We start from the raw sequence: 12534 nt of genomic DNA on the forward strand, positions 1-12534 counted from the left end.
ATTAGCACTGTAAAAAAAGTATCTTGGATAAAAGCTAGAACAAATAGTCTGACTTCTTCATGTTACAGTTGAAGAAATGAGGCATAAAGAAGTGAATTGATTTGCCCAAGGCAATGCTGCTAATTTAGATCTTTGGATTCCTGATGTAGAATTCTTCCCACTACACTACACTGTCTCTTCTACCATGTCAGATCTAAATTTTTCAGCCTGGTTTTCAAAATCATCCGTCGTCAGGCCTCCAGACTTATTTCTCGTCCTTCATGAACATGCACCCTCAGCTCTAGTTAGGATGATCCATTAAGAAACACTTGCGGAGCATCTATTGTTAGTTCCTTCCCTCCATTGATTGTCTCCAATTGATCATATACACATATATGTATACATACACACACACACACATATATCAACAACATGTATACATACAAAATCTGCTACATTCCTTCCTTCCTTTCTTCCTTCCTTCCTTTCTTTTACATAGTTGTTTTCATGTTGTCTCCCTCATTAGCATGTGACCACCTATAGAGTAGGGACTGTCTTTCATCTTTCTTTGTACCCTCAGTACTTAGCACAGTGCTTGGAAAATAATAAGTGCTTAATAAATGCTCGTAGATTGACTGACAGGTGCTATTCAAGGTGCTGGGGATACAAAGATTAAAAAGAAACAACCCCTGCTCTTAAAGACCTTATATTTTATAGTGGTAGACGAGATGTACAACATATGCACACATTCATACATATATACACATATGTGTGCATGCATACACACACACACACATATAGACATACAAAAACACAAATCTTATGCAAGGTAGTTTTGCAGGGGAAGCTCTACCAGGTGGGGAGATCAGGAAGGCCTCAGGTTGGAGTTGGCATTTGAGTTGAGCTTTAAAGAAAACTAGAGCTTCTAAGATTCAGAGATGAGGAGGGAGTTAATTTCAAGCATGGAAACAAGCCTATGCAAAAGCATGGAAATGGGAGATAAAGTGTCACATGTGAGAAACAGTTTAGCAGGACCAAAGAGTAATCAAGTGGAGTGATATATAACAAGTCTGGAAGGGGAGGTTGAAGCTAGGTTGTGAAGAGCTTTAAAAATGTCTAACAGAATAGTTTGTATTCGATCCAAGAAGCAATAGGACGCTGCTGGAGCTTACTGAGCAAGGGAAAAATTTGATCAGACCTCTGCTTTAGGAATATTATTTTGTCAGCTGTGGGGAGACTGGATCGAAAAGAGGAGAGACTTGAGGAAAGGATATCAATTAGGAGACTATTAGGATAGATTAGGCAAGAAATAATGAGATCCTAAACTAGGGTGGTGGCTACATGAGTGGAGAGCTGGGAACAGATGTAAGAAATATTGTTGAGGAAGAATAAACAAGATTTTGCAACTGCTTGGATATGTGGTGTGAGGGAGAGGGCAAAGTCAAGAATGATCTCCTTATTCTCCCATCTATACATCTATACATGCTCATTCTCACTTCTTTACCACTCATGTCCTCTATGATGGAATGCCCTCTTCCTCCCACTCCCTCCATCTATCCAAATCTTACCTATTATTTAAAATTCAACTCGTGTTACCTCCTCCTTAAAGCTTCCCGTGATGATTCTGCCTTCATTGATTTCTATACTTTCTGAATTTCTGTGCTGGCAGAACAGCGGCTAAGGTAATGTAACAGAGTCACAGAAGAGATTTAGCCCTCCCAAGAGCAGCCACAAAGCATCAAAACACTGTAGGAAGGGATAGATGGATGAATGAATGAAAAAAGCATTTATTAATTGATTGTTATGTACAAAGCATCGTGCTAAATGCTGGGGATATAAGTAGAAAAGTAAGCCATTTCCAGCTCTCAAGGAGTTTACATTCTAATGGGAGAAATAATACATATAGAAGATTTCAGTTGTAAGTCAGATGGAAAGATCTCATGGTCCTTAGGATGAAGTGTCAAAGCAGGTGGTAATACCTCTCTTTAATATCATTTCCACTGAAAATCCTATCAGTTTCTGATGGTGAACCATTTTTAACAGCAACGAGGACTTTCGTGACAAGAACTTTCTTTTCTGGGTCTTCAGTAGCTGTGACTGTACCACCTACTGACCACTTTATGCCACAGCAATTGTAAGAATCAGTTCAAGATGTGTTTGGTTATTGGTCTTGAAATCTGACTTCTTTCCACATTGGGAAGATATAAAATCATGTGCCTTAGAGGGATAAGTGCTCAGAAAATTTGCGTTTGAAATGCCTTTTGCAATGTCTGGTAGCTAGCTCCTCTGCCCCCTTTGCTGCAGATCTGTGTTCTTCCTCCTAGATCAGTGCTGTGGGGTCTGTTCCAGAGGAGATGGTTTGGTTTTTTTCGTGTCCTGGGACAACAGAACTCCTTTGCTGGTTTATATTCACCTCCCTTCACAATATTTCTATATTCATTCCCTTCTCTCCATTTATACAGCCACTACTCTAGTTCAGGTCCACAATACCTTCCTGCCTGAACTATTGTAGTATCCTGCTAGCTGATCTCTCCCCACTCCAATTCATCCTCTACTCAACTACCCTGGTGATTTTTCTGAAGTATAGATTTGACCATGTCATTGCCCACTTTTCAATGAGCTCCAGTGGTTCCCTTTTACCTCTAGGATCAAATATAAATTCCTCTTTTTAGCATTAAAAGCTCTTCATTCCTTGTCTCCTTCCTACTTTTCTAGCCATCTTACACTTTACTCTCCTCGATGTAATCCACATCCTAGCTACACTGGCCTATGTTCATTTTCTCAAACATGATAAACTGCTTTGATAATGGCTGTCACCAATCCCTAGATTACTATGCCTTCTCACATCCACCTATTAGTTTCCCTAGCTTCCTTCAGAATCAGTTCAAATCCTACACTCTACAGATGGTCTTTCCCAGTCCTTCAAGTCCCTTCTTTCAAATTATTTTCATCTACTCTGAAAATATCTTCTATGTAGTTAGTCGTTTATATGCTGTCTTCCCAACTAGAATACAAGCTCCTTGAGGGCAGGGAATTTTTTTTCCCTTTCTTTGTATCTCCAGCATGTAGCATAGTGCCTGGAACATAGGAAGCACTTAATAAATGACTGCTGTTACATTGTACAATGATCAACTGTGAATGACCTAACTATTCTCAGCAATACAATGATCCGAGACAATTCCAGAGAGCTCATGACAAAAAAAAAATGCTGTCCTCCTCCAGAGAAAGAACTGGTGGAGTCTGAATGCCAATCAAATCATACTATTTTTCACTTTCTGTATTTTTTCATGTTTTTTTGCCCTTTGGATCTGTGTCTTCTTTTGCAACATGATTAATATGGTAATATATTTTCCATGATTGAACATGCATAACCTATATCAAATTGTTTACCATCTCAGGGAAGGAGGAGGTGAGGGAAGGAGAAAGAAAATTTGGACTTCAAAATTTTTAAGAAACGAATGCTAAAAATTGTTTCTACATGTAATTGGGGCAAAATAAAATATTATTCAATTAAAAAAAGAAAGAAAAAAGAAATGATTCCTGATTGATTAATTGACCCATGTGTTGTTCTGTGGGATCAGAGGTAGAGCTAAAGGCTGCCAATTAGCACTTGGTAGTCACTGATAATAACTGATCTCAACTTAATCTGTAGGCTCATGTCTGAAAGTGTGTTCTGGGGCCTTATATGAGACTAGCAACAGAGAAAATAACTGGAGAAGATACAATATTCTTGTGTCTACCATATACTTTAGCACTTGATTGTAGCCAATTTGCGCATTCATTTGGGTTATTCTATTTCCCCCAACTAGAAGGAGGACTCCTCGAAGGCATGTCTCATACAGTTTTTATATTTATCTAAGTGTCTAGTTTATAGTTGTTGTTCAGTTGTCCAGTCTTGTCCAACTCTACATGACCATGTATGGGGTTTTCTTGGCAAAAATACTGAAATGGTTTGCCATTTCCTTCCAAACACAGGTTAAATGACTTGCCAAGGGTCACACAGCTAGTGAGTGTCTGAGGCTGGATTTAAACTCAGATCTTCCTGACTCTATCCACTGAGCCACCTACTCACCCTAGTTTTATAGTACTTACCACTTAAAAAGGGCTCTATATATTTTTCTTGGTTGGTTAATACACTCTGTCTAAAAGGTATTATAAAATTAATAATAATACGTTAAATTTGTTTGCTGATTTTAACTTTTGAAAGTATTGTTGAATTTATTATTGTATTTTAATCTAATAATAAGTCTGAGAGGAAATAAAATTGTGTTTGTATATCTATTTTACATATGGGAAAGCTGAAGATCATGTCATATACCTATGTATGTTACATACACGTGAGTATCCCTCCTTATAGGAGGACCTGAGTGTAATTTCCAGAGTGTCTTTCACAAATGGTGTTTGGATCATGCCTCTACTCAAGGAACCCTGGAAACTGTTATCTGGCTCATTTTGCTTCCAAAAAGCTCTCTTGAAAGCACTCAGCTTAATTAGACATTAAATACAAAAAAGGTTTCAGTTTTGTAATAAAAATATAGCAAAGTCTTGTTCCTGAGCCCAAAGATAAGTTAAGAAAATGCTCTGCCAGAAAGGATTTGTACATGAGCTTATAAACAATAAAGTTTTCCCACTTTGTGTAGGGACTAATACAATCTTTCTGACTTAAGTATGAATATAGTGATACAATGTGCTGAGTTTGGAGCTACAGGGCCTATATCGGATTCTCATCTCTGTCCTTTACTACCATATTGGGGCAAATTATTCCCTTCTCTTAGCCTCAGTTTTCATTCTCATATATAAAATGATGGGGTAGGATGCAATGGCCTCTAGGATGCCTTCCATCTCTAAATCCCTGATTCTATGAATTCTCTGATCCTATGAAGTACCCAGTGTTACTTGGTGGTGGTGGTGTTTCTAGAGACTGAACTGCATGACTCATGATTAAGCAAAGTTCATTGCTCCCTATCATGGCTCTGTGCCTTGTTGCTTTTTGATTCTGTCTTCTCTTGTGCTTCTTGGTTCTGTGGATCTCCCTTTCCTGTTTGGGGCCCCATAGCTTTGCTGCTACTTCAATATCCCCAGTGTGTGTAGATGTAGTGCTTCTCTCCAAGTCTGTATGCAGCTCTGCGGCTCCATCTGGTGCCAGATATTTTCCTTCAGGGGCTGCACAGGGACAACACAGGCCTCTGTCTCTCTCTCCAGGTCCAAATGTGGCCGCATCTTCACCTCCATCTACTTCTGGCCCTTTGCCTCCAGGGATCATGCAGAGGAAATCTCTCTCCATATTCACTTGTAAGGCAGCACTATCTGCTACAGCTTTTGGAGTCCTTCTTATATAACAGCAGCTCTCCTTTTGTATATATGGAATACTGAACTTTTCATGCATGAGAGTAGAATAACTTACCTGAGTCCTCTTGGTGCATATTCCCTACACGTATACCCCACATTGCCACAGACTGAGTTAGGCATGTGATAAAATATAAATCAAAGTGAATGATTGAAATAACTGACAGGGGCTTTGTTACTGTTAGTGAGAAGGGCTTAAAGCCAACTTGGCTTTTGCCTTAAGAGCCAGGCCCTTTATGACTGACACTTCTTGGGGCTATTTGCTAGATCTGCCCTTCCTAGGATGATTCTATACCTTTCAATCAGGTATAGGCCACAATCATCATATCAGCCTGCTTCATTTCACCATGATGATTCATTGGTAGTGAATTTCCATTGGCCTCATCTCTTCTGTATGTCTGTTCTGTAAGATTCCACCCCCTTTGCCTCCAACTAGGCATACACACACTCCATTTGAGGATAATGTAAATATGTTATTTATTTAATTCAAGTACTTGTTCAATATTTGTTCAGCTGCCTGTATGCCCATTATACCTATCCTCCTCAGTGTTCTGGGTCATTATCCTAGATTAAAAAACTCCTGAGAGCAGGGTTCATGTTTATTCACTCTCTTTATTACAACATCAAGCATAAACAATCCCAGGTGGGTTCTTAATAAGTGCTTTTTTATGCTGATGACATTCTAATGTGATGTTACTCTTTGGCAAGGCTAGGGATTAGTGCAATGAATAAAAGAATCAAACAATACATTAACTACCAAGTTAAATTTTATGAAGTGCTTAGTATGTACTTGGTACTATGTTAGTGCTTTGGATTCAAAGACAAAAATGAAGCTGTCCTCCTCAGGGAGCTTATATTCTTTCTTTCTTTTTCTTCCTTCCTTTCTTCCTTCCTTCCTTCCTTCCTTCCTTCCTTCCTTCCTTCCTTCCTTCCTTCCTTCCTTCCTTCCTTCCTTTCTTCCTTCCTTCCTTCCTTCTTTCCTTTCTTCCTTCCTTCTTTCCTTTCTCTTCCTTCCTTCCTTCCTTTCTTTTTCTTTCTTTCTTTCTTTCTTTCTTTCTTTCTTTCTTTCTGTCTGTCTTTCTGTCTTTCTTCCTTCCTTCCTTTCTTTTTTCTTTCTTTCTCTTTCCACTCTCTCTCATATATAGTTATAGTATATATATAGTCTCTCTTTATGTAGGTATGTGTATATACATGCATACACACACACACCATATGCACAAAAGGAGAGCTGCTGTTATATAAGAAGGACTTCAAAGCTGTAACAGATAGAGCAGCCCTATAGGTGGATATGGAGAGACGGCTGTACTACATTTTCATGATCCCTGGAGGCAAATACATACATACATACACACATACATATATATAATATATATAGTTGTAGTTATAGCAGATATATAGATAGTATATATATATAGTCTCTTTCTCTGTCTCTCTCTCAACCATACATACACATACACACTTAAATATACACATTCATACGAGTATACAGTCAGCATGTGTTTATAAGGCCTGCCTCACAGAGTTGTTAGGGAGAAAGTATTTGGTATCAATCAACAAGCAACTTATTAAGTGTATTACAAAGACAAAAATGAAACTATTTCTGCCCACACAGAGATTACATTCTAGTGGGATGGGGTTGGGGTGCTATGTGTACAAATAGAAGTGTGTGAATACACTTATAATAATTATAAAAATGAATAGAGAATAGTTTTGGAAGAGAGTGTACTAGCACTCAGGGGCAGGTATCGGCGATCTGCTTTATGTAGAAAGTATTGATTAAGCTATGTCCTGAGGGAAACCAGGGACTTTAAGAGGTGGTAATTAGTAGGGAGTAACTTCCAGCAGTGGGGGCTTGCCAGTACAAAAGTATGCAGACTGGAGATGGAAGAGCAAGTAGGCTAGTATGGCTGAATAGAAGAGTGGGAAGAAGGGAACAGAGTGTAAGAAGACTGTAGGAAGGGACCAGGTTGTAAAGGGATTGTAATGTCAAACAGAGGAGTTTGCTTCGAGACAACACAGAGCCAGAGTTTATTGAGTAGTGACATCAGACCTGCCCTTTAGGAAAATCATTTTGATGGCTGTGTGAAAGGATGTATTGGAATAAGGAGAGGCTTCAGGCAGGTAGATCAAATAAGAGTCTACCATAATAATCCAGATAAGAGGTGGTTAGGGACTGAACTAGAAAAGTGGCTGTGTCAAAAGGAAGGCAGTAAAGGGACAAGTATTTATTAAGGGCCTACTATATACCAGGAATGCTTTACAAATATCTTATCACTTGATCCTCGCAATAGCCTTGTGAAAAATAAAGAAAATTTAAAAATAAACAGCTATTATTATCCCCATTTTACAATTGAGGAAACTGAGGCAGATAGTCTCTAAATGACTTGCCCAAAGCTAGTGTGTATCTGAGGCCAGATTTGAACTCAGGTTTCTAGGTTCAGTGCTCTATCCACTGCACTACCCAGTTAACGTAGGTAGAAAGGAGAGAACATATGTAAGAGACACTGGAGACAGAAATGTAAAAATTTGACAATTGAATATATGAGTAGAATAAGAGGGAGCAGTTCACAAAGTTTGTGAACATGGGTAACTGGAAGAATAGCAGTGTACTTATCAGTAATAGGGAAGTCTGGGAAAAGGGGAAGATAACAAATTATGTTTTGGATGTGCTAAGTTTGGGATTCCTTATGGTCCAACCAACTGGAAATGTCAAATTGGAGATTTTTAATTTGAATGCCTTGCACCACTATATAAATAGTATTATAGAATACTAACCCCCTCCAAAACAGTATGGGGAAAGGCAGGAAAGGGATATAAATAGGCTTTTTGTCTACTTAATGAATCATCACTTCATGAATCAGGGCAGCTCAGTGGTCCTAAAGAGAACCAGGTCATTTTGGGGGAGGAGTGTTCACTCATCCAGGCATAGCTAACTGACAAGTAGGCAGATGATGATCAGCAAGTTTGCACGGGAGATGGAAATTTCTAGTCCTGTAGATTTTTAGAGAAGGAAAGGGGTGCTAGAAAAGAGAAAGAGGCATGGCTAGAATGAGAGCCTGCTGGAGAATGACTAGGCATGAAAAATCAGGTGTTTTTTTCCTGACATGTATTACAGAGTTCTGAGGTTTTAAAAATACTTTCCCATTTTATGTTCTCATTTTATGATCCTCTCAACAGTTCTATGAGACAACTTGTTGGTCCCATTATACCCATTTTACAGTTGAGAACACCGAGGCTCAAAGAAATTAGGGAACTTGCCCGGGGATGCACAGCAGGAAAGTTTTACAGGTAGGATTTGAATTTAGATCTCTTGATTCTAAGTTCATTCTTTCCAGATTGTCTTACAATACATTGCCTTTCACGGGGTGCATCTTCATATCGTGATGTTATTCTTTCATCGTCGTTGTTGTTCATTCGTTTCAGTCATGTCTGATTGTCCCTGACCCCATTTGAGGTTTTCTTGGCAAGGATACTGGAGTGGTTTGCCATTTCCTTCCCCAGCTCATTTTACAGTTGAGGAAATTGGGGCAAACAGGGTGAAGTGACTTGGCCAGGGTCACACAGTTAGTAAATGTCTGAGGCCAGATATGACTTCAGGAAGATGAGTTTTCCTGACTCCAGGCCTGGCACTCTATTCTCTGCGCTACCTGGCAGTCCCTATTCTTTCATTAGTCAATAGTTAGCTGTAAATACCAAGATGCCAAACATAAATAATTTCCAGATCAAATGATGTTTAGGATTACTTATGTGGCCTCTTCAGTATAAACAGAAGCAAAGAGAACATGCTGAGTATTTCTGTAATAAACTTCTCATCCCTTCACTACGCATCCTTAGAGTGGCAAGTTGGTAGAGTAGAATAGAATACTGGATTGGGAATCAAAGGGCCTAGATTCAAACCCTACTTCTGTTACTTATTACCTCTATGACCTCAGATGGGTCACTTCAATTCTCTTTGCCTCAGTTTCCTCAGTTATAAAATAAAAAGGATAGATTAGAGAGCTTCTAAATTCCAGCTCTAGATCTATGATACTGGGAGTGAAAGTAGAAGATCTGAATATAAGGTCTAGCTATATCATTAGCTTACCATGTAATCTTAGACAAATTACTTTCATTTTGTGGACCACACTTTTCTCATTGATAAATGAGGAGTGTGTGTATGTGGGGAACGGGGGAGGCAAGGCAGGAAGGTGAGGGTCATACTAGACATTCTCTAAAGTCTTTTTCAACTCTTACGAGACTATGTCTACTCTCATTAACTATGTTTGCCTCTGATAAGTTTTTGTCCTAATTAGAGATATGCTGGACTGTGTTGAAGTAGGCCATGTAGCTAGATTGCTAAAATGTTTATCAATTTTTTTAGGGTAGAATCTATGAAGATACATGGTGAAAGATTTCCTTTCTTCAGAATGTGGAGACCATACTTTCCTTGAGTGTGAGAAACAGACTTAGCACCATGAGGTTAGGTTTTCTTGGGGAATTTGGATTTGTGGAGGAGACCTGAAACTTTTGCCCACCTAGATATTCATATTCTCTAGGGTTCGTGATAAGGAGAGCATGTCACAAGTGGGTTTAGCTAGGAGGGAGGGAAATTATAGTAATAAATGTGAAATCCACTCTTTTTTTTCTTTTCCTAAGCTTTCTCCCTTAGACATCTAGATAGGTTTGCTGCCAGTTTGGAGAGGGGATTTCTCTCTTCTCCACTCCTATCAGTAAAAAAATCATGACTGAGATGAAGAGCACATAGAAGGCTGCCTACATTTTCCCAGGTAGCCTGAGAAGAGAGTTCATGACTGTGTTCTGTCCTCCTGTTACCATTTCCGAGCACAGATCAGAGACTAGGCCTATTGAGAATGACCTTTTTATTTAAATTTTAGAGTTCCCAAGAGAATTAGAATTTCTGAGTTCAAGAGCTAGCCTCCAAAAGGTCGATTTTTCTCAACAGCAGTCTTGGAGAATGAGCAGGATCTGGAGGACCAGTGGCATGTCCCGGAAGAGCCAAGACATCTAGCCCTCCAGAAGAGCCCCACAAGCCTCAGGGAATTATCTGAGACTAGACATCCATTCTGAGGGAAGTAAGTGTTTGTTTTTTTAATGCTTGCTTTTTCTTTTCGTGTTTCTGGTTTCTAATTCCTGTTCTTTCCTGATGGTTTTGTATTGGAAAGGTCTCTATGAGAACCAAGGAAAATGGTTACCTGTAGTAACTTCATAAACTATTGTTTGCTTTTAAAATGTGCACATATATATGTATATTATATATATGTGTACACATACATGCACATATATGTATATATTTATATATGTGTTTACATATATGTGTGTATATATGCACACACACACACATACATACATATAACCATGCATTTGAGGGTGAGCATTATCTCCAAGTCTACCAGCTATTAGAAGTCTGGGCCCTCATAAAAGATTTAAGAGTATTTAAGAACTACATTTCAGAGACTTTGCTGAGACTCTTAGAAAGGAAGGCAATCAAGAAGTTGATGCTTGAACTCCCCACAAGTACCCAGTGAACTACGAAGAATTGGGAATGTGGAAGGCGGTGGCCCAACCACTCCAGTTTGAATTGTCAGATTGTGGAGTGTAGCAGACGAGGGAGCTCATGGTGATGGCCACTAAATGGTGTTATGAGGCTTAGAAAGCCTCACAATTTCTTCACTGTGATTTTGTTTGCTTTGTAATATATTTTATTTATTTTGGTTAATATTTCCCAATTATATTTTTAAATTTTTAACATTAATTTTATTTATTTATTTCCCTTTTAACTTATGGAATGAAACAAGCATTTCTATAATATAGTGTAATAAAAAGATGATTGCACATGAAACTGCAAATCTATTATGTGCAACTTGCTATTCTTTTTAAATAAATAATAACATTATCATGTAAATTAAAGAAAAGTAATAAGTGTGAGATCAAGCCTAGAAAATTCTGGAGAACAAGTTGATACACAGCAATGGTAATCAAAAGACTTCCTGAATCACTTGCCTTTCTTTAAGATTAATTTATTTTTAGTTTTCAATATTCTTTTCCACAAGATTTGAGTTACAAATTTTCTCCCAATCTCTACCCTCCCCCCAATCCCAAGATGGCATCTATTCTGATTGCCCCTTTCCCCAGTCTGCCCTCCTTTCTATCACCCCACTTCCCCTACCCCCTTATCCCCTTCGCCTTTACTTTCTTGTAGGGTCAGATAGATTTCTGTACCCCACTACCTATATATCTTATTTCCCAGTTGCATGTAAAAACAATTTTTAAAACTTTGACTTTCAAAGTCTCTCCCTTCTTCCCTCCCCACCCACCTGCCTTGAGAAGGCAAACAATTCAATATAGGTTATACATGTATCATTACGCAAAGCACTTCCATAATAGTCATGTTGTGAAAGACTAACTATATTGCCCTCCATTCCGTCCTGTCCCCCATTTTTTTCAATTTTCTCCTTTGACTCTGTACCTTTTCAAAAGTGTTTGCTTTTGATTATACCTTCCCCTAATCTGCCCTCCCTTCTATCATCCCCCCTCTCATCCCCTTAGTGTGTATGTTATCCTTAAGCCAAATACAATGAGAGTAAGGTTGACTCATTCCATTTCACCTCCCCCCTCTTCTCCTCTATTGTAACAGCTTTTTCTTTCCTCTTTTATGTGAGATAATTTACTGTATTCTAACTTTCCCTTTCTTCTTCTCCCAATATATTCCTCTCTCACCCCTTAATTTTATTTTTTTTATATCATCGCTTCATATTCAACTCACCCTGTGCTCTCTGTCCCTTCCACTACCCTAATACTGAGAAAGATCTCATGAGTTACACACATCATCTTTCCATGTAGGAATGTAAACAGTTCAACTTTAGTAAGTCCCTTATGATTTCTCTTTCCTGTTTAACTTTTCATGCTGCTGTTGATTCTCATATTTGAAAGTCAAATTTTCTATTCAGCTCTGGTCTTTTCATCAAGAATGCTTGAAAGTCCTCTATTTCATTGAAAATCCATTTTTTTTTTTTTGCCCTGGAGTATTATACTCAGTTTTGCTGGGTAAGTGATCCTTGGTTTTAATCCTAGCTCCTTTGACCTCCAGAATATCATATTCCAAGCCCTTTAATCCCTTAATGTAGAAGCTGCTAGATCTTGTGCTATCCTGATCATCTTTCCACAATACTCGAATTGTTTTTTTCTGACTGCTTGCCATATTTTTCCTTG

Source organism: Trichosurus vulpecula, chromosome 8, assembly GCF_011100635.1.
Source record: "Trichosurus vulpecula isolate mTriVul1 chromosome 8, mTriVul1.pri, whole genome shotgun sequence".
Taxonomy (NCBI): domain Eukaryota; kingdom Metazoa; phylum Chordata; class Mammalia; order Diprotodontia; family Phalangeridae; genus Trichosurus; species Trichosurus vulpecula.